Source organism: Sorex fumeus, unplaced genomic scaffold (assembly GCF_029834395.1).
Source record: "Sorex fumeus unplaced genomic scaffold, SorFum_2.1 ptg000171l, whole genome shotgun sequence".
Lineage (NCBI taxonomy): Eukaryota > Metazoa > Chordata > Mammalia > Eulipotyphla > Soricidae > Sorex > Sorex fumeus.
In genome coordinates this window covers 270,199-293,251 of record NW_026606228.1, presented here as the reverse complement: position 1 = coordinate 293,251, position 23,053 = coordinate 270,199, and the positions used below count along the sequence as shown (strand labels likewise).

The 23,053-nt window shown below is 41.1% G+C and overlaps 1 pseudogene; it reads right to left on the bottom strand.

The window, feature by feature from the left end:
- LOC130017018 (tRNA N(3)-methylcytidine methyltransferase METTL6-like) overlaps positions 1 to 23,053 on the bottom strand; it is a 36,383-nt pseudogene continuing 13,330 nt past the window's right edge.

The following is a 23,053-nucleotide window of genomic DNA, read 5'->3' as shown; positions in this document are numbered from 1 at the left end:
TCACCACTTCTTCATAACCTGAATCCATGAATAGCTGAGCCAGGGATTTAGCAGTGAAAAAAATACAATCTGGTTCTGTCTTGTCACACATAGAGGTTCTCTCCAAGATTGTTGCCAACTTTAAATCTGAGCATGGTGTGGTCATAGAGCCCATAATCACAAAACAACACACTTTTGCCTGGTTTTAATACCTTGTAAATGTTCCATAAGACATGGTGCATCTTTTCTGGGGCCAGAGAGGAAAGCATAAATATCAGCGTGACCACGGCCACTGACTCTGGGGAAACAGGTTCCAGAAGGTCATCTGTCATCAGGTTACAGTGGAATGTCCTGCATCTTTCTGTTTTATATAAAGAATTCAGCTTGACATTCTCTATTGCTCTTGGAGAAAAATCACAGGCATAGACAAAGATATTCAGATCTTTTAAAAGTGGAAACAAACAATTTCCAACACTGGCTGCCAGCTTCAAGTCTAGTCCACTTTTGATCTTCAAACTCCCTCAAACTCTTTGGTGGTCCAGTGTCTATCTTTGAAATAATTAGTACTATATCTCTTGTGAAAAAGATCCCAATTCTTCTGTGCCTCTTTTTCCAGATTTTGCTGTTTAAAATCAGATACTAAAATCTCATCTCTTTCAGTTTCTCCTCTTCAGAGCTAAAAATCTGTGCCTGTAGCTCTTTCTTCTGCAGAAAAAAAATCTTATAATTTGATGGTAAGACATTCAACACAACTGAAGATGACTAACTAAGCTGATTGATGAATAACTAAGGAATCCAATCTGACAACAGGCAGCTTATTCTTGGAGGTAGTTCCTTAGATTGGGTTGATGTGTAGCTGACACAGCACCTGGTACTTGCAGGGCCAGGCTGGTCCCACTAAAACCTTAGCAGGGTCTAAGTTGTGAAAGTGGAATTTGGCAGCATCTGCTGCCACTGTCACAGAGAACCCGGATCCTGACCAGCCAGCCTTGAACATCAAGAAACCCTTTCATTTGTAACTCTTAGAGAAATACTTGAAGAATAATATCTAAAAAGTTCTATTTCAACCAGTGGTAACATAGTAGTGAAGGATCCTGAGCACTTAGGTGGTGGGGATGGTTCAGTAACTTTTTATACTAATACCATAAATGTTAACACTGTTGTAACCATATTACCTGAACTACAATTTGAAAAATTACTAAAAAAGGGAAAAGATTCCTATTCCAGCCATTGATATAATTTTTCTTGGTCATCTACTGTCTACTAGAAGGTATTAAAGCCTTTTTTGAGAAGTGATGTCACTGAAAATAGAGTAACAAGTAATGACCTAGTCAAAATGACAACAAAACAAACCTGTCTGAGTCAACAATTCAAGAGCAATTACATACAAAATTTAAAAACTGCTTAGAACCAGGAAAAGTCTTGAAGAAAGAGACTGGTTTTTAGTAATAGAGAAAACAGTTGTTTTAAGATGTTCATCCACCATGCCCCATACAACTGATTAGCATTGGCTGTGCAGATGAAAACTGTCACCTCTGGTGAGAGAGTGCAACTGCCAGAGGGAAAATTTATTGTCCTTATTTTTTATTTCCCTTAATTATGATAGCAAAGGCTATTCTTTATTTTTTTCTAACTCAAAATGTTCCCTGTATTGGGTAACTTCCAAGGCAAAGGTACTTTTTAAGGCATAGGTATTGGCTGCAGCAGTGTGGAACAAGAAATAGAATAACAAGCCTGGGAAATGAAGTAGAGAGATAGTACATAAGGTATGGTGCTTGTCTTGTATGTAGCTGACTAGGTTTGATCCCTGGTACCCCACATGGTCACCTGAGCACCACCAACAGTGGTACCCTTGTACAAGTCAGGAGTAATTCCTGAGTACTGCCATGTACGGCCCCAAATCACTAAGAAACAAACAAAAGAAGACTAGAAGGAAGTGGCTGAGGAAAACAGTCATATGAGGGAATAAGGGCTTTACATACCCATGTACACCAAGAAAATGAGGAATGCACATAAGTAAAGTAAAGTAAAGTAAAGGCCCTCCCGTTGATCATCGATTTGCTCGAGCAGGCCCAGTAACGTCTCCATTGGAGACTTTGTTGTTACTGTGTCTGGCATATCGAATACGTCACGGGGAGCTAGCGAGGCTCTGCCGTGCGGGCGAGATACTCTCGGTAGCTTGCCGGGCTCTCCGAGAGGGGCGGAGGAATCAAACTCGGGTTGGCCATGTTGGCTGCATGCAAGGCAAACGCCCTACCACTGTGCTATTGCTCCAGTGAGGAATGCACATAATTGCACTATATGGTATACATACTAACATACTAAGAAAAGATGTGAGAAGGATCTGAAATTTCTTTTTTTTTTTTTTTTTTTGCTTTTTGGGTCACACACGGCGATGCTCGGCGATGCTCAGAAGTCACTCCTGGCTCTGCACTCAAGAATTATTCCTGGAAGTCTTGGGGGACCATACGGGATGCTGGGGATCGAACCCAGGCCAGCCATGTGCAAGGCAAACACTCTACCCGCTGTGCTATTGCTCCAGTCCCAGATCTGAGCTTTAAACAATTCTGGACTAGCCTTCAGTCTCTGTACAAGTCGGAAGCTAAAAGGAAGCATTGTGTGTGGGAGCAATAATATAAAGGGTAGAGCATGTTGCAGACAGCCCACCTACCCACCCTCGGTTCAATCCCCAGAATGACATACGGTCCCTGGAGCCTTCTAGATCTAGAGCATTCCTAAGCACAGGGCCAGAATAAGACCAGAGCACTGCAGGGTGTGACCCCAAAACAAACAAAGTAAGTGTGTAAGACCAGGCTAAGCATTAGAGTACCTCCACTCGGTATGAGAGAACCAATCTGCCACTCGAGACTCACTCACAAGTGAAGCCCCACAGAACCAGGTAAGCAGAACTCTGTGACCTTAGATTCCAGACTCAATGGGACCTGGGAACAGAGATCCTCTGCCTGCTCCCAACAATGTCCAGTGGCCAAGGGATTAAAACCAGAAGCCCCACCCTACCCTACACTGTCTGCTTCCAACAACCTCCAACAAGCCAGGGATTGCACAAAGAAGACCCACCCTACTGTTACCAGATAAATACCTAATCTGCAGACCTCCACTACCTCCACCACCTCCACTATCCAGCTGCCGCCACACTCCAGGATGCTTCCTGGACCGCGTGGCCACTTCACAGTCACGCGACACATCATAAGACACTTAATACCCATCTTCCAAGTTACTACACCATATTTGATGGGGTTCAAATATGGTTTGAACCATGGGAACACCTGCAAGGGTGATTAGAGGCCACCCTAAAAGCCTCGATCCCTCTCAGAGAGCCTGGTAAATTACTGGGAAAAATCTCACCCACACTGCAGAGCCTGGCAAGGTATCTGTGGTGTGTTCTATATGCCAAAACCAGTAAATAAAATTGGGCTCATTCCCCTGACCTTGAAAGAGTCAGCAATATGGCAGCATTAAGAAGGATGAGGAAGGAGAGGCTGGTAAAATTTCAAGGCCAAACTAGGCTGACAAAAAGGACAAAAATGACTGTCTGTTCTTTCAATGCATGTATGATGGCATCAGATGCATCCATCGAGGACCTGATGGAGGAAGCGCAAAAGATCAAGTATGACATCATTGGTCTGACCAAGACAAGAAGGCATCAACCACATCACATCGTTTTCTGTAAAATCTTATCACGCCAAAGGTTATGTGTTCGCGGGCTCACTGGATGGCACTGTCTCACTGCCCGCGTTTGGTGCTCTTGAGCTGCTGTGTGTGGCCTGGATCGGAACGGCTATTGGACAAGGGCAGATGGAAGAAGAAACAATGGCCAGGTCTGTCGATATCAATAGTAGTTTATTCCAATCCTCTTCACTTCTGTCTCTCTCTGCCTCCTTCTCTCCGGGGCTCCAATCTGGAACCTCTCTCTTTCTGGCTCTAACTCTGGATCTCTGGAGCCCGAGCCCTCTTGCTTCTGACTCCCCTCTCCGAGCTCACAATCTTAGTTTATATAGCAATTACATAAGGAATACAATCTACTGGTTCAGCACCTCCATGATTATGCGAGGAACGCCTAGAGAGAGATAGCCAAAAAAAGATGCCTGTCTTCAAAAACTCTTGAGCTCATTTGCCAAAGTGGCTTGGTGCAAGCCTCAGGCAACCGAAAGTGAACATCCAATCTCACAAAGGAGTGCAGAGAAGCGATCAAGGAAGACCTCAAAGAGAGAAGAGCAGCAGTGCTAGCCGATGTTGCAGAATCCGGGAAAAGCATTTGCGAGCCTGCCTGTTCTTCACCAACTACAAGACGAAGATAACTGCCCTCCAACGTCCTGATGGATCTATCACATCTACCAGAAGGTCAATGGAGAAGATTATCCACGACTTCTACTCAGAACTCTTCAATAGCCATGTCCACCTGCTCACATACCAAATTTCGCAGGATGGATAAGTCATTCCCAAAGCTCTCCCTTCTGAAATCCGACACGCCATTTTGTCAGTAAAGAAGTGAATATCACCTGGCCCAGACAAGATCAGACCCGAACACTTGACGAACCTGCTGTCAATACTCATCAATACACTGGCTCGGCTCTTCACACACTACCTGTCTGAATGCAAGTTTCCATTCCAATGGAAAATCAGCAGGACTGTTCTACTGTACAAGAAGGGAGACATCCACAACATTGGCAACTATCGCCCAATCTGCCTATTGTCTGTCATCTACAAGCTGTTCACTCAAGTCATCCTGAATAGGATTAGCAGAACACTAGATGCAGGACAACCATGCGAGCTAGCCAGGTACCTAAAAGAATTCAGTACAATCGACCATATCCACATGATAACCAAGCTCATTGAGGTTTCTTGGGAGTTCAAGATGCTGCTATGTCTAATGTTCTTTGATTTAAAGAAGGCCTTTGATTCTGTTGAGACTGAAGCAGTCATCAAAGCCCTAGCCAAACAGGGTGTTCAAACTTAATACATCAGGATCCTCCATGAGCTGTATTATGGATTCACTACCAGGATCTCACCATTCTACAAGGAAGTGATCATCCATGTCAAGACAGGGCCTCGGCAGAATGATACCATTTCACCGAAACTCTTCAGTGCCACCCTCGAGAATGTCATGCGATAATTGGAATGGGAACGAATGGGAGTGAAGATAGACAGTCGGCAACTGCACCACTTCTGCTTTGCTGATGACATTGTTCGAATAACAACAAACATTAGCCAAGCTGCACAAATGCTGGCCAACTTCGACCATGAGTGTGGAAAGGTGAGACTACAGCTAAATATCATGAAGACAATGTTTATGAGAAACGGTCTCATTCCTGACATTCCACTTGATCTCAACAGCATGAACTTCTTTGAATCAACAGTATCTAGGTTGAGAAGTAAACAGTACAAATGACCTGCAACCTGAGTTGTGCAGGAGGAAGATAGTGTCTTGGAATGCCTTCAAGAGCATCGAAGAAATAGCTAAGAGGACAAAGAACCTCTGGCTCTGAGCACATCTCTTTGATTCCACGATTCTTCCTGCATTAGCATCTGCCTCAGAGATCTGGGCCCTACGGAAATGGGATGAGAATGTTATTTGAGTCTTCCAAAGAGGAATTGAAAGAGCTATACTTGGAGTATCATGCTTCACTCAAATGAGAGAAAGTATCCTGAGTTCCGACCTCCATCAATGATCAAGAATCAGGGACACTGTCTTGTTTGCCAAGGTGTCAAAAATCAGATGGGCTGGACACGTAATGCGATTTGGAGACAACCGCTGGACTGGAGCCATTACCAACTGGATTCCATGGGACGTCATATGATCGCATGGCTGCCCACTTATGAGATGGTCAGTCTTCTTCATCAAGACCCTGAACAATCTGTTTGAGGCTCTTAGTTTACCTGGAGCAAGCAGATGCCGTTGGGCTACACTAGCATGTGACAGGGACGAATGGAGACATTACTGGCGCCCACTCGAACAAATTGATGAGTAATGGGATGTCAAGTCATCAAGTGATAACCTTTTCTTTTTATATTTCTTGGATCCGAGGATTTAAGATAACTCTGTCAAAATACAATCTGACCTTTAAGCTAAGAGATCATTAAAAGACTAACAAAAATCACGGTCCTCCCATTGTTCATCGATTTGCTCGAGCGGGCCCAGTAACGTCTCCATCGTGAGACTTGTTGTTACTGTGTTTGGCATATTGAATACGCCACGGGGAGCTTGCCAGGCCCTGCCGTGGGGGCGAGATACTCTCGGTAGCTTGCCGGGCTCTCTGAGAGGGGCGGAGGAATTGAACTCGGGTTGGCAAGGTTGGCCACTTGCTCAACAAACGCCCTTCCGCTGTGCTATAATTCCAGCCCAACAAAAATAGTTTATAAAATTTTACAGTAGGCATCAACAACAAATTCTGGGCAGCATGAAGAATCTGATTTCTATGAACTGTCACATTATAAAATTGAAAAAGACAGATTACATAACGAGATACAAGGAATGTAATGTGTAGGAGGTATGACCCATCCATACATCCATATGTAGATAATACAAACTATTCCTTAGGATGCTCAGACATTGGAATTACTATACAATGACTAAATAAATTGGCAAATATAATCAAAGGCCTAAAGGAAACTATGGGCAAAAAACTAAATGAAAGTGCTAGAATAATGTCTCAACAAGTAGAGAATAACAATGAATAATTTTTATTTTGCAATTATTAAAAAAACAGAAGTAAAAAATATTTGCTAGAGAGGTTTAACAACTGATTGATGATGCAGTATAAAGTATCGGAAGAAAATTACCATACTTAAATTCAGGTTAGTAGAGATTATTCAGTCAGAAAAACAAAGAATAAAGAGTCAGAAAAACAAAGAAAAATATGAAGAAAAGTGATCTGAAATGATGATACCCCATGGGATACCAAATATACCAAAATATGCATAAATGAAATCCCAGAAAGAGAGGAGAATATAAGCAAAGAATATTAGATGAAATAAAGGCTCAAACCTTCCAAATTTTGTTGGAAACCATGCATTTGCACATGAAAGATATAGAAAAAGTTCAGTCATGAAAAATTCAAAGATCTCTCCACCAAGATTCATAAAGGTCAAATTGTCAAAAAACAAACAGAGAAGCAACCTAGCAAATATGAGGTCTTCTTAATAAGATTAGCAGTCTCTCTTCAGAAAACTGGGGCGGGGAGAGATAGTACAGGGGCCAGCGCAATATTGCAGCAGGTCGGGCATTTGCCTTGCATGCAGCCAATTTGGTTCAATCTCCCATATCCCATATGGTCCCCTAAGCACCACCAAAAGTATTCCCTAAGTGCAGAATCAGGAGTAACTCCTGAGTATCACTGGGTGTGATCAACAAAACAAAAAGAGTTAGTATAGTGGACAGGTCAAAGGATTGCCTTGTACAGCTGACATGGATTGATCCATAACACCACATATGGTCCCCCAATCCCCTCCAGTAGTGATCCCTGAGCACAGAGCCAGGAGTAAACCTCAAGAACTACCAGGTGTGTGCCAAAAACTAAAAACAAACAAACAAACAAACAAACAAAAGAGATCCTAGATGAAGTAGGACAATATACTTTAAGTTTTTTGTTTTTTGGTTTTTTTTTTTTTTGCTTTCTGGGTCACACCTGGCGATGCACAGGGGTTACTCCTGACTCTGCACTCAGGAGTTACTCCTGGCGGTGCTCAGGGGACCATATGGGATTCTGGGAATCGAACCTAGGTCGGCTGCGTGCAAAGCAAATGCCCTACCCGCTGTGCCAGCCCCAATATACTTTAAGTTTTGAAAGAAAATAATGCAAACCAATAATTCTATGTTTAGAAAAACCATCCTTAAGTTTTAAGGAAAAATTATTCTCAGATAAAAAAGAGAGGGAGTTCATCACCAGAATACCTGCCTTATAAGAAATATTAAAGAGGATACTATAAAATGAAAAGCACATTAGAGGAGGTCGGAGTGAACATACAGTGGGTAGCTGATGTGCTTTGCATGCAGCCAACCAGGGTTCCATCCCCAGCACCACTTATGGTCCCCTGAACTCTGCCAGGACCTATCCCTTAAGTACCACTGAAAACAAAAAAACACTAAATAATAATCCATAGCTATATGAATAAAAAAAGATGATAGTAAAATTTGATAAATAAGTATAAAAGCTGGTAAAACTATATAGGTGGTTCAAATATTCTTTAACTTTTATCACTTTGGGTCCACATATGATTTAAAAGGAAAATATGTAAAATAGTATTTATGAGGCTATTTAACAGACATACAATGTTTAAATAGGTAGTTTTGTGGAAATTAGACAAAGCAGGAATATGATCTATAAGGAATAGTTTTTATATCATTGAAATTAATTTGTCATCAATTCAAACATACTAGCACAAAGTTAAGATGCCAAATATAATGTCCACAATGATTAGGAAATCTCTAAAGTGCTCAGGAGCCTCTCAAGGAAAAAATAACACCTAAAAATACAAGAAAAGAAAGGGGAATCCAAACTTCACACTAGAAAAAAAGTTTTTCAGGAGTAACCCCTGAAAAAAATTCAAGGTATCAAAAAAGAGACAAATTGGGCCAGAGAGATATTACAGAAGTTAAAACATTGGTCTTGTACATGAATGACCCTGGTTTGATCTGTAATACCACATATGATCTTATCAGAACCTCAAGTAATGATTCCTCAGCAAAGAGCTAGGAGTAAGTCCTAAGCACCATTGGGTGTGGCCCCGAAAAAAAATCAAAAGGGAGAAAGGGAAGAACTAAGGATCAAAAAGATCTAACTCCTGGCTGTACAGCAGGTAGGCACTTTCCTTGCATGTGGCCATCCCCATATCCCTTATGGTCTCCACACCCAGCACCGCCAGAAGTGATTCCTGAGCACAGAGCCATGAGTTACCTCTGAATATCGCCTGATATGGCCTTAAAGCGAAAATAAAACTAAACTGAAAAAGATCTAACTCAACCAGAAAAAAACCTGAAAAAGGGATCAAGAAAGATATACAAATGGTTAGGGCTGAAGAGCAGTACAGTGGGTCAGGTGCTTGCTTTGCATGTAGTCAACTCCAATTCAATCCCCAGCATCCCATATGATATCCCCAGAAGTAATTTGTGAGTGCAGACTCAGGAGTAACCCCTGAGCATTGCCAAGTGTGGTCCAAGAACCAAAGGGGGCAGAAAGGTACATATACAAGTGGCCTAAAAATGCACATGAGTCATTAGGAAAATGAACCAAAAATTACACTGAAGTATTTGCCACTTCATATACATTAACAAGGCTGTAATAGGAGAAAATGAAAGACAATAAGCTTGCTTTTCAAGCCTGTGTATTCCCTTAACTCATATCTCGCTTGCTTGTCTCTTTCTTTTCTCACCTTTTTTCACTCTGGAGAAGCCTGTGTTCTCTCTTAAACATATACTTCTCCCTTTCTCTCCCCTCATACCTTTCTAAATAAGTTTCATTTAAAACTTTCTTGCTTTACCAAAAAAGAAAGAAAATAAGAAGTATTGGCAAGGATATGGAGAAACGGGAACCTCCTCACACATTGCTGGTATAAAATGTTGCAGTCCAGTGTAAAGTAATTTGGAAGTTGCTCAAAAAGATAATGCAGTTATCATATGACTCAGCAACGCTATTGCTGGCTATACATACAAAAGATGTGAAAATACTTATTTAACTAAATATTTGCACAAAACTGTTCATAGCTACACTATTGACATTAACGAAAATGTATAAACAGGTGAAAATATCCATCAAGAGAGTTTTAAATGTGGTATAGGGGCTGGGATGTGACTCATTGGTGGAGCATTTGTCTTGCATGTGTGAATGCCAGCTTTCAAGTCTGTACATGGCTAGTCCCATGAGTATGGTCAGGAGAGACCCATAAGCACCAAGTCAGGCGTAGCTACGGAGTACTATTAGGTGTGTCCCAAAAATCAAAACAGGAACAGAAAGGAAATGTGGTTCTACCCAGTATAGTTAAATGTTAGTAATAAGAAGGAATGAAATATTGATTCATGTTACAAGGATGAACCATGAAAATATGCTAATAAAAAGAAGCCAAACACAAAGGTCACATTTTTCATGATTCCATTTATACAAACTTTCCAAAATAACATAGCAACAGTAAGTAGATAAGTGGTTGCCAGGGTCTATGGAATGGAAAGGTGGGTGAGAAATGACAGCTAAGTAGATATAAGTTTGTCTTGGAGGGTGATAAAATGTTCTGTAATTAGTGCTGACATTTGCAAAGCACTATAAATACTATAAAAGCAACTGATTGTTTGGGGGCGGGGCTTGGGTCATCCCCAGCGGTAATCAGGAATTACTCTCAGCTCTACACTCAGAGATCACTACTGCAGGGCTCAAGAGACCATATGGGATGCCGTTTGTCAGCATGGAAGGAAAGTGACCTCTCCACTGTACTATTTCTCCAGCTCCTTAAATGCAGCATTAAAATATTATTTTAATTTTAATATGGTCAAGTATATGTCATGAGAATTTTATTTAATTGAATAATTTATTTAATTATTGATTTGGAGGACCAGTAATATACCTCAAGAAGTACCTTGAATTTTCACAGAATTGCATGCCACCCATCCAAAAGCACTTCCAGTTGTGACCCCACCAATAAAACATGGCATGCTTCCAAAATGAGGCTGTCTCTACCTCCTATGAAATATTGTTTATACATTATTAAGCTTGTAGGAAAGGTTGCATGAACTATTTTGTCACCATTATTAATGAACATTTATTTAACAGATATTAATGAGCAGGACAGAATGTAGTCAAAGATTTCCTTTTGTTATAATCTCATAGATTATTGTGGAAACATTCATAGTTTTTACCCATCCTCTATGACTATCATTATTTCCAATTAAATACATACAGACACAATCAAATTGACTGAGGCAAGTTTACAACTCATAGGGTTCTGAGGATATTATTTATTATTATGCTTCAAAGTGAATGAGGTTCTGGAGAGTAAGTAAGGCATTTGGCTTGCATATGGCTGATACTGGTTCTATCCCCGACACTCCCTATTTTCCCCTGAGTTCAGCCAGAAATGATCCCTGAACACAAAGCCAGTAGTAAGCCTTGTGTACTACCATGTATGGCCCCAAACTAAAAGCAAAATAATTGTGCAGTATTTAAATGTAAGGTCATTGGAAAACAAGGGAGGCTATTGGTGCAACTAAAAGAATTTTCAAATAGATCTCATATATATGGACAAAAATTATACAGAGCAGTGCTTTCAGAAGGTCACCTCAGCATCAGCATGCACAACTACAAATACTGAAAAAAGAGGGCCTGGGAGCAGTCAAACACCTCTAGGAAACAATTTGAATCTTATGTTTAACATGAAAGCAAACTTACCAAATCCTAGTGGTTAAAGAATGCTCTCTTGAGAGGCCAGAATGATAGTACAGCAGGTATAGTGTTAGCCTCGCACATAGTCAACCTGGGTTCAATTTCCCCACACCCAATATGGTTAGCAAAGTCCAGCCACAACCGATCCCTGAGTATAGACTCATGAGTAAACCCAGAGCACTGCTGGGTGTAGCCAAAACCATAATAATAATAATAATAATAATAATAATAATAATACCTATAATTATTTTATTTCCACATCAATGTGAAATATAAAGGGCAGGCATTATTCATATTTTACATATTAGGAAACTGGATACTATGAAAGAAAGACAGTGATTTCAATAAAGGTACAAATTGGGCTGGAGAATTAGTGCAATGGGTCAACCTGGGTTCTATCTCTGGCACCACATGTGGTCCCCAAGCCCCGCTAGGAGTGTCCCTGTGTTCAGAGTCAGAAGAAAGTCCCAAGCATCTCTGGGTGTGTCCCCAAAACAAAACAAAAAGTACAAGAAGTACCGAAGAGATACTAGTAAATAGTACAGCAAATAAGAAAATATATTCTTAGTACAGCAAATAAGAAAATATATTCTATTTTAATTCCCTGTTCTCCCAGTTCAAGGCTTTTCTTCAACTCAGCTTCTAATTATATAGGTTTGGGTTCAAATAGATTTCACAAGAATCTCACAATTGAGATAAAGAATCATACAATTAAAAAAACCCCAAACTATATGAATCCATTAAGCAAATATGTGATGTGTCTTTCTCTGGAAAAGAATTACACTTTAGTTTCATTTGCAATATCACACGTAAGAAATTTGGCCATATAATGCCCAAACTAGAGAGAGAGTATGAGTAAAACTGTCTGCAAGGGAGCAGGGGGAGGGTGGGAAAGAGGGAGTATACTGGGGAGATTGGTGGTGGGGAATGTGCACTGGTGGAGGGATGGGTGTTTGAACATTGCATGATTATAACTGCAACATGAAAGCTTGTAACTGTATCTCACTGTGATTCAATAAAATAAAATTAAAAAAAAGAAATTTGGTCACATTCCAAAATAAGAAAAAGAAAGAAAAACATTTCCATCTCTCTCTACCATAAGGCAAAGCCTTTACTGATGTGATGGACACACCACTAAATGTAAACTCAGAGCCACAAAAAGTCAGGCCTTCACCTTGACCCAAGAGTGGAAACAATAGAAACTAAGCTGAAGATTCTTCCATTCAAGTAAAGTCATCTGAGACTCAGTATCAGAAACTACCCATGGAAGCACTGACTGAATGAACTTATTTTATTTTTTTTTAATTTTAGTTATTGGTTTTTGAGCTACACCCAGCAATGCTGGTGTGGGAGGCAGGGAGAGAAGAAACTAATTTAATCCTAATAATAGCTCTAGGAGTTAGAAAACCAGTCTTCTTTCAACTTCACAGACAAGGAAACTGAAACTCAGAAAGATAATACAAAATTACCAAAGAAACACTGGTAAAGCCTTGAATTCAACAAGGGTCTGTCTGAATTCAAAAGGATAAAATTAATTGAGACTACTTGTACAGGCCCTACTGCTTAACCTGCCCTTAAAAGATCAGAAGAACTGGTGGTGCAGCAAAAGTATATCAGGTAGAGTGCTTTATTTGCATGAAGCCAGCCCAGGTTCAATCCTTGGCTCCTCCCATGGTCCCCTAACCCTGTTGGGATTTCCGGCTTTGCACTCAGGAATCACTCCTGGTGGGGCTGAGGGGACCATATAAGGTGCCGGGGATCAAACCCGGATCAGCCACATGCAAAGCAAGCGCCTTACCCACTCTACTATCACTCTGACCCTTAAGTTTTTTAAAAGAAAGAGAACGGGGGCAGGTGCTAAGGCAATTGTATTGTATGCAGCCTATCTACCAAGGATTGATCCCTGGAACTGCCTACAGTCCCCCAGCACCACCAGAAATGAACACTCAGCACAGAGCCAGGAGTAAGACCTGAGCACCACCAGGTGTTTCCCCCACCATAAATAAGAAGAAAGAAAAAGAAAAAAGAAGTAACTTTGTATGAAAGTTCCATCCCTTTGATCAGCAGACAGTTATTTCCTCTAAGCTCCTATTGTCCTTCTGGTTGTGCTACTTAATATTTACAAAATTGGCAAGCCTCCTGGAATGGCCTCTATATTGGCTTAGCATACAATAGAAGAAATCAGAAGGGCATATGATAGCAGTTTGCAAGTATAATACCCTGAAAAAAACGATTCTTTTTTCTAGTTTCTGTGAACTGACAGATTTCATTTTTTTCTTTACAGCTGCATAAATGTTAACACTATTGTAAACATGCTACTTAAGTACAAACAGCAATTAGAAATTGTTTAAGTTTTCTCATCGAGTTGGAGAGAAAAGATCCTCATATCCATGAAACAATGAGCCCATGATACAGGACACTAGATAATAAAAGGATAAGTTATGTAGTAAAGAGTAGGTAACATAAAAGGCCAGAAAAGAAGTCGGAGAAAAGAAACTAATTTAATGCTAATAATAACTCTAGATGTTAGAAACCAGTCTTATTTCAACTTCACAGACAAGGAAACTGAAACTCAGAAAGATAATACAAAATTACCAAGGAAATATTGGTAAAGTCATGAATTCAACTAGGGTCTGTCTGAATTCAAAAGGATAAAATTAATTGAGAATACTCCTACAGGCCCTACTGCTTGAACCTGGCCTTAAAAGATCAGAAGAACTGGTGGTGCAGCAAAAGTATATCAGGTAGAGTGCTTTCTTTGCATAAAGCCAGCACAGGTTCAATCCTTGGCTCTTCCTATGGTCCCCTAACACTGCCGGGAGTGATTCCTGACTGCAGATCCAGGAGTAATCCCATGTGGTCAAAAAAAAAAAAGAAACACTCCCCAAATGGGAAGGACTTGAAATATAAAGAATGTTAAAAAATCAAGTAGGAATTGTGTAATTATCAATAGCACTGTGCAGAGTCACGGGGAGCAAACAATGGACAACAATGGACAACAGTGGACAGGGTACTCATCTTGCACATGACTGATCCAGGTTCAATCCCCAGCACCCTATATGATCTTCCAGGCCCTGCCAGTAATAATTCCAGAGCACAGAGCCAGGAGTAAGTTCTGAACACCTCCAGGTATGCCCCCCAGCAAAAAAATAAGAGAAGGATATCAATGACTACCTTCAAGATAACCCACAGTTATGATGAAAAAGGAAAACTAAGCTATAAAATAAAAGAAATGTATAGTCAAAAGATAAAAGGAAAACTCACATAAAACTGTGTCAGAAAACCAAAGTATTCAAAATCTAGTCAGCATCAGTAAAAAGAATAATATAGATTGGAAAGGGGAAAAAAGGCTATTATGATTTGATGAGAAAGATGCCTGGGACCCTGTGGGATGTATTTTCCCAAGCAGACCCAAAGCCTCATGAGGAAGTATTTCTCAATCTAAGTTACTCATGCGTTGCTATGGGATCTTCGACACAGTTGACTGCTTAAACGGAAAATACTGTTCTTAGTCAATGTAGTGCTTAATGAAATCTCAACACCTCTGTTTTCAGTTTGGTTTATGGCCACATTATCAGCTTTGGTGATCCCATACCCAATAGAGACCCGACCAAAGTCAAGAGTTATTACCATCATCTTGAAACACAGTAAATGTAGCCATAGTGGAAGAAAGAGATCAAATTTTATCGGCAGGAAAGTGAACTTTGGGTGTCAGTTTCTTCAAACACAGCACAGCACCTGTCACAAACACACCAGGTGGCACGGAAAGGTCACCTGCTTGCAGCCTTATTTTCTTGCTGACAAGTCAATGGGGGTTTCCCAAAGTGGTGCACTCTCACTTAAGACACTCTGGAGTCCTAATTTCCATTTCAAGCTATCAGTTGTCTCTACTTTTGATTAAGCTTTAACTCATTGCCATGGAATTCCTCAGCCTGACTTGGGTGTCTCTGAAAATGGTAGGTTTCTGGGAAGAACTCTTGGGGAAAGTCCCCTTCTATGGTTGCATAAGCTCACTGACCCAACCAATAGAATGTACTGACTATTTTACATAATCAGTATACTCAGAGAACACCATGATGTCTGTGGGAATCCATTCTGATCTCTAAAAAAATAGCTGGGAAATGTCAAGAACTCCCCCATAATGTAAGCATAGTCTCAGAAAAGTATGACTACAGTAGTATATTTATGTTGTTGTTATTTTTCACTTTGAATCCCCAGGACCATATCCAGTGGTGCTCAGGGTTTGCTCCTGCCTCTGTACTCAACAGTCACTCCTGGTAGGGCCTGAGGGACCATATCGGTTGCCAGAGGTGAAGCCAGGTTGGCAATATGCAAGGCAAGCACATTGTGTCCTGGACTATCTCTCCAGGCTCTATAGTAGTATCATAATTTCATTGTCTAGTGTTTCTCATTGCTATTTATCCTCTTAGTAAGATGATGATGTACATATTATAATTTCCCAAATCTACAAGCATCTTAAATGGCAAGAAAAATTTTCACGATATGATTAATATAATGAAAACACTTTTTTCCTAGATTATCTGCATGAGTTAAATCTCACTCCAAAAACCCTCATAAAAGTGGGGCCCAAGTGATAATACTGTGGGTAGGGTACTTGCCTTGCACCTGGCCAATCTGGATTCAGAAACTGGGATCACATATGGTCCCCCAACCACCACCAGGAGTGAGGAATGATTTCTGATAGCAGAGTCAGGAATAATCCCTGAGCTTCATGTCTGATATGGTCCCGAAGCAACAACAAATAAGAATACTTATAAAAGTGATGCCAGACTTGTCAGAGTCAGAGGACTTGATGAGAGAAGAGAGGGTGGTAGGGCAGAAGAAAAAGGGTGAGAAAAGACAAATAGAAGAAAAAATGAAAAGGGGGAGAAAAAGGGATTTTAAACATCCCTGCTGGAAGGAGAGACACTACAGGGGATAAGGGCATGCCTTGCATGCAGCTGACCCCAGTTTGATTCCTGCCACCAAATATAGTTCCCCCACTCTTACCAGGAGTGATCCCTGAGCACAGAACAAGGAATAATCTCTGAGTACTGCCAAGTATGGTCCCCATCCACTCAAAAAGTCTGCAGATGGTGTTGAAGATGGGTAAAGAATATGGGTTGCCACTAGAAACTGGAAAGACCGAACAAATTCTTTAATGCCTCAGAGAATGACCGCAACCATGCTGACAACTTGATATTAGGACTTCTGAATTACAGAGCTATAAATTTGTTGTTTCAAACCACTATGATTATCCTAATTTGTTACAATAGGAAACTAATATACTTGCCATCATAAATTCTTTTGAAAACAATGTAACTAAATGTGGGTAGGGTACTTGCCTTGCACCTGGCCAACCTGGATTCAGAAACTGGGATCACATATGGTCCCCCAACCACCACCAGGAGTGGTGCCTAGATTTCTCTCAGAAATTCACGGTGCATCATTGATTCACTGAAGCTCTAAGAAATCCTACAGAAAAGAAGTCTAAGTATAACTAAGTTTTTGTCATGGAGAAAAAAATTTAACTGCAACTGTCAATTGCAATCTTGAAGAATCATGTTCCTTTCTCAAAACACTGGTTTTGAGGTAATGCTGCTTATAATTGCGTGATAATTTGACTGAAGCTGAAGCTCAATGTGTTAACCAAAATAGAGGTTAGTGTGGAGATCTAGAAGATGGTGAGGCAAAAAAGAAACTCAGTATGTTGCTCAACTGGTCCAGAAAATTTCTCACATATAACTATGAGAATTTAGGACCCGCTCTCAGATTCCTAGGGTAGAACTATCACATGTCAATGACAGATGACCTTAAGATAATCCAAGGAGTTCCCTTATTAGTCCTTGCTTCTATAATAACCTTCTGCTATCATCAAGATTTCAAGTCTGGACTGACCAGCTGACATGCCAAATTCAGTCTGTATCACATTTATCTATGCATCTAAAAATGAATACATTAGTATTCTGGATTTGTATTGCTATCCCCTTGTGAATTATGGTTGGTTAACATGTGTTCATCCATCCCCAAGAAATTGCTGACCTGTAAGTATCTCTGATAAAAATTCGGTTTCTGGGCCTAGTTAGTGTCCTGAGATCCTGCCTAAATTCCTTTTTTAAATGACACTTCTATCCTGCCATATATTCTTTTAATGAGTCAGACCATATCCCTCTTGGGGGCAATTTCCTTGTCCATAACATGTTATGGAATCTAGGAAAAAGCTCCTTGACAGCACATTTAATTTACCCAGTTTACCTGAGAATGAATTCAGGCAGCAGTGAAAGAGTATGCCTCAGTTTACACTTGCCAGCTTCTGTGAGCAGTCCCAGTTTTTGGCTGGCCCATCCTACATTTTTGACTTACACCACATTTCTGGGCTTTTCTGATAAACAGGGAGTTAACAACTTTCCATCATAAAATTCTGCCCCGGAGTTTAGGCTCACAGAGAGGCTAAGATAATGGGAAATACCTAAGGTAATGGCCATACAAGGATTTGTTAGATCCTGGCATCCTCTATAGTACTTGCCAAGAGCCCAATTTTTCATTTAAAAGGGTCTACAGGAAACCCTTTTTTAAAATTTCCTACATTCCCTGTAACACAAAGATGCAGTTTTTCTATAAAAAAAAATAAAACACAAAAAGAGGCATAGTTAACTTAGTCCTATAGGAAGTTTCTCCCCACAGAGTTTCTTTTCGTTTCTCTTTTACTTTCTGATAAACTTTTCTACTTCCCAAGTCTGAGTCTGAACATCTATATTACCCAATGTTTTCATTTTTGAAAATATTAAAGAACCTGTGAAGAGTGAACAGAGACTCCAGCATCATTTGCATCAGTAGTTACCTTGAGCAGAAAAGCCCTACAGGGGCAGAGAACAGGATGGAGCTTTTGACAGATTTAAGGATCCCCCTTTGGTTTCTGGTTTGGGGCCCTGTCCTTGTGGTGCTTGGGTGCTACTTCTGGTTCAGTGCTAAAACTGAATAAATAAGTCCCTTCTGAAAGATTGTTAAATTAAGAAAAATGGTCAGTTCTCTTTCTGATCAGATCCATATCAGATAAAACTTGGTTTATATGTTTCCAGCAACTTGGCAGTCATGCCCACAAGCCACCTCTGGCTGGCACCATATAATCTCATCAATGGTCATGATCCAGAGACTCATTATAAATCTCTAACATATCTAACAGAGCATAAAATGACTCTCTATAACCATGCCGCTGGACCCCGCACCAGGCTATTTCATTCAGGGCACCCTGAAGGGGAGCAGATGAGGCCCCTCCCCACTCCAAGGAGCCAGCCACAGTAGCTAAGGACCTGCAGAGCTCAACCACCACCATGCTCACCGCTGCTCTCCACACACTCAGCCCAAGCTTTCACCCATGAATGAACCTATTCCTGGACCATGCAGCCATGAATGCCTCATATATCTCATACCTCACACCACTAATATTCCAAGAGTAGTTCACCACATTCTATAGAGCTTAAAGTAGAAGGCAACCAATCTTAGAGGGAAATATATTTTTACAGATATATATTTATATATTTATACACACACACAAGGTTCACTCAACCTTTAACAACATGTTAGTAATCTCTTATAGAAGGCCCCTGGGTAAAATACAACAATCTTCACACACTTTCCTCTAAAGAAACTTTTTTTGGATCATTTTCAGCGGTTTATTCGTAGCAAACAAGAAAAAATAAACTATTTCGGTTCTGCTTTGGGGCAGGGGTTGGGGTTCGGGATGGAAACATCTGAAATAGGGTGATGGGAAGGTTTAATGGTGATAGGATTGGTGTTTGAATATTAAATGTAATCAAATATTGTGAATCATTGTAGCGCTGTCCTCCCATTGCTCATTGATTTGCTAAAGTGGGCACCAATAACATCTCACAAACTGTGAACCATTTTATAAAATAAAAAAATTTTAAATGGTGGTGGGATTGGTGTTTGAATAATAATGTAATCAAATATTTTGAAACATTTTATAAAAATAATCACTATCACTATCACTATCCTCCCATTGTTCATCAATTTGCTCGAGAGGGCCCAGTAACATTGTGAGACTTGTTAATGTGTTTGGCATATTCAATATGTCACAGGAAGCTTGCAGGCTTTGTTGTGCGGGCGAGATACTCTCAGTAGCTTGCTGGGCTCTCCAAGAGGGGCAGAGGAATCAAACTTGGGCCGGCCATGTTGTCTGCATGCAAGGCAAACGCCCTACCTACTGTGCCATTGCTCCAGCCCTATAAAAATAAAATAAAATAAAAAATATTAAGTGGAAACAAGAAATGTGATATGATCCAGAGGAAGAATAAAACTATCCAGTTCCCCCCACAGAAAAATCTTGAGTTGTAGGAGTTTTTTTTTTTCACAAGACATACAGTAATATACAGAATATAAGAGAGAAAAAAGGGCTGGAGCAATAGTAGAGCAGGAAAGGCATTTACCTTGCATGCACCAACCCAGGTTTAATCTCCAGCATCACAAATGGTCCCCTGTGCATTGCCAAGAGTGATTCCTGAGTCCAGAGCCAGGAATAACCCCTGAGTTATTAAAACACAAGTAATGGTAATACCAGAAGAGTTCCCCCAACCCATGCCTCCTGAAAGTCCCTTCTTAAAAAGAAAGTCTGTATTTCTGTGTCCCATATAGAAGTCTGTTGTTCCTGCAAATTTCCCCTATTCCCTCTGATAGAATAGCTGTCAGTATCCTATACCAATAAGCACATACTTCTTTATATCTTTGCGATTAAAGGGCCATTTCATTTACTTTCCCCAGATCAAAGGAAGAAACCATTATCTTCATTAAAAACTGCCAGAAACTTCCAAAAAGCAGCTAATGAATGCCAAAGGGTAGAACATCTGCCTTGTACACTGCCAACCTAGATAACATCTTGAGCATCCAATATGTTCCCCATAGTATCATAGTATCACCAAGAGTTATTCCTCAGTGCTGAGTCAGTAGCAATCCCTAAACTTCACCGGGTGTGACTCCCCCCCCCAAAGAAAAATGGCAGCTTCCCTCCTTAGAAAATAGTCCCTTCATCAGAACTTCTTGTACATGATTTAGCAAACCCTGGGTTAGAGAATGGAAAGGCACTGACAACCAAAGAGAAAGGGTTGGAGGTAGAGGAGTTGATAGAGATTTAAAAAAAGACTGTAAAACACTAGTCCAGCCTTTTTCTTTCCACCAATTGACAGATTCAAGAGGGATGGTGTGGGGAGGTTGCCTAAGGCAGTACAGCATAGTTCAGCCATGTTCAGGGCAGGGCTTGAGGGACTGCATGCAGTGCCCAGGATTGAAACCAAGTTTTGCTACATGCAAGGTAAGCACCCTACCTGTGAAGCCAGTGGGTCCCTTAGGTGGCTTATGTGAGGTGGAGAGGAGAGAGATGGTCACTTTCTCCCCATCCACCTCTGCCACACCGAGACCGGTTGGGAAGGCTAGGGTTGATAGTCTGTGGATGAATCCCTGTGCCGCAAGAGCCAGAGCCCCGTCAGCTCCACCAGGTGACTGTCAATCCACACCTGACATCTGCTTGGTCTTCTCAGCATGGGATTTAATCCCCACTACGTGTTTTCTCCAGGAGCCACAGACTCAGGCTGGAGAGAGGAATTGCTCTTTGCAGGACAAGAAAGCCAGTTGTAGGCCTTACCCAGGCCTTCTGGGTCCTTGTCCTATATCACAGAAAAGATTTTCAGGAGTTGACAAGCAGTGAAGTAAAAACAGATTTTATTTAGAGGTTTTGGCGAAGGGAAAGGAGGAAAGAAAGGTGGTAGTGACACGTTCAAGAGAGAACACCCTCTTCTCCAAAGGTCGAGAGCCCCAGTACACATCTCAAGAGGGGAGATACAGGTGCCACATGTGTTCGGCCTTGTGGGCACAAGCCGCATGTGGGCTCAGGCAGCATATGCACGCTCTTTGTTCAAGATGGCTTTTATGGGGTCTCTTCAGTCTGCCCCATGTGGGTTTTCTAGCTAAGTTATAGTCCTTTGCTAGTGTGGTTGCCAAGAGAGGTAGAGTTGATGTGGTCTTAGAAACTCCTAATCTTGATCTTGGCTCCCACTGATCTTCTTTTGGATATGTCCAGCCTTTTCTGGATAGGACTAGCTCCAGGTAAAGGTCTTATCAGGTCTTAGTTGCTGTAGCCACAGGTGGGTCCTGACAGCCTTAGGGCAAGGTGGTTTTACTACTTCCCAGGAATTCTATTGCCATGGGCGGTAGCGGGGTTGGAGGTGGTGTGGGGAGAAGAAGGGGTTTCCCTAATCTACCTGCCTACATCACCTGCTATACTATCTCTCTGGCCCTTTGCTTACATTTTTACCAACTTGGCAATAAAAGCTTCCTTTCATTTGGCTCTATTGGCTGAAGTTCTCCTGGAGCAATGATTTTCTAAGTAGTTCCCCAAATCAACAGCAACATCACCTGAGAACTGGTGAGAAATGCAAATTTTCAGGCACCTGTACTTGCTGAATCAGAAATCCTGGGGGTGGGGCCAAGCAGACTTAATCACCTCCAGGTGATTTTGATGCTTGCTCAAAAGTGAAAACTACTGGTCTAGATCTATTTTAGCCAACCAACCCTGTGCTTTGTGCTGGAGTGGGAATGAGGGTGGAACTGAAATAAAATTTGAATTTCAGGTAAACTACTCAAATATTAGTGTATTTCCAAAATACTGCAAGGTGGGACTAAAGAGATAGTACAGCAGGTAAGGCCCATGCCTTGCACCCAGCAGAAACCAGTTTAATACCTGGCACTCCATATAGACCCCTGACCCCTGCCAGGAGTAATTTCTGAGCTCAGAGCCAGGAGTAAACCCTGAGTATGCAAGGTGTGACCCCAAAAGTAAAACAACAAAAATATTGCAGGGAATATGTTTTTATTAATTTCGTTACAGGTATATAAAAGTATTTGTTTTATGTCTGGAATTTAAATACACTGGGTAAAGGTAAAGGTAAAGGCCCTCCTGTTGATCGTTGATTTGCTTGAGCGGGCCCAGTAACGTCTCCATTGGAGACTTTGTTGTTACTGTGTTTGGCATATCGAATACTCTCGGCAGCTTGCCAGGCTCTCCGAGAGGGGCGGAGGAATCGAACTCGGGTCGGCCATGTTGGCCGCTTGTAAGGCGAACGCCCTACCCGCTGTGCTACACTGGGTATCCCTTATTTTATTTACTAAATTTGGAAATCCTAGAAAGATGATACTACAGAGAGGATGATGATATCACAAGTGTAGCCTCTGAGAGGGAGAATTTGCCACCAGCAAAACATCTCTTTTAGCAAAATTATTATTGTAAGCTGGTTATTTTTAAGAATTGGCAATTATAAATAAAAAGTTCAGAAAACTAAGAAGAATTTACCCTTACATTAGAGACACATTGTCTTCATAAGATTCAGCTGTAGTCCTACCTTTCCACACTCACGGTCAAAGTCGGCCAGCATTTGTGCCGCATGGCTGATATTTGGTGTTATTAAAACAATGTCATCAGCAAAGCGGAGGTGGTGTAGTTGCCCACCATCTATCTTCACTCCCATTCCTTCCCATTCCAGTCGTTGCATGATGTTCTCGAGGGTGGCACTGAAGAGTTTCGGTGAAATGGTATCACCCTGCCGCACCCCTCTCTGGACATCAACAATCACTTCTTTGTAGAATGGTGAGATCCTGGTAGTGAATCCGCAATACAGCTC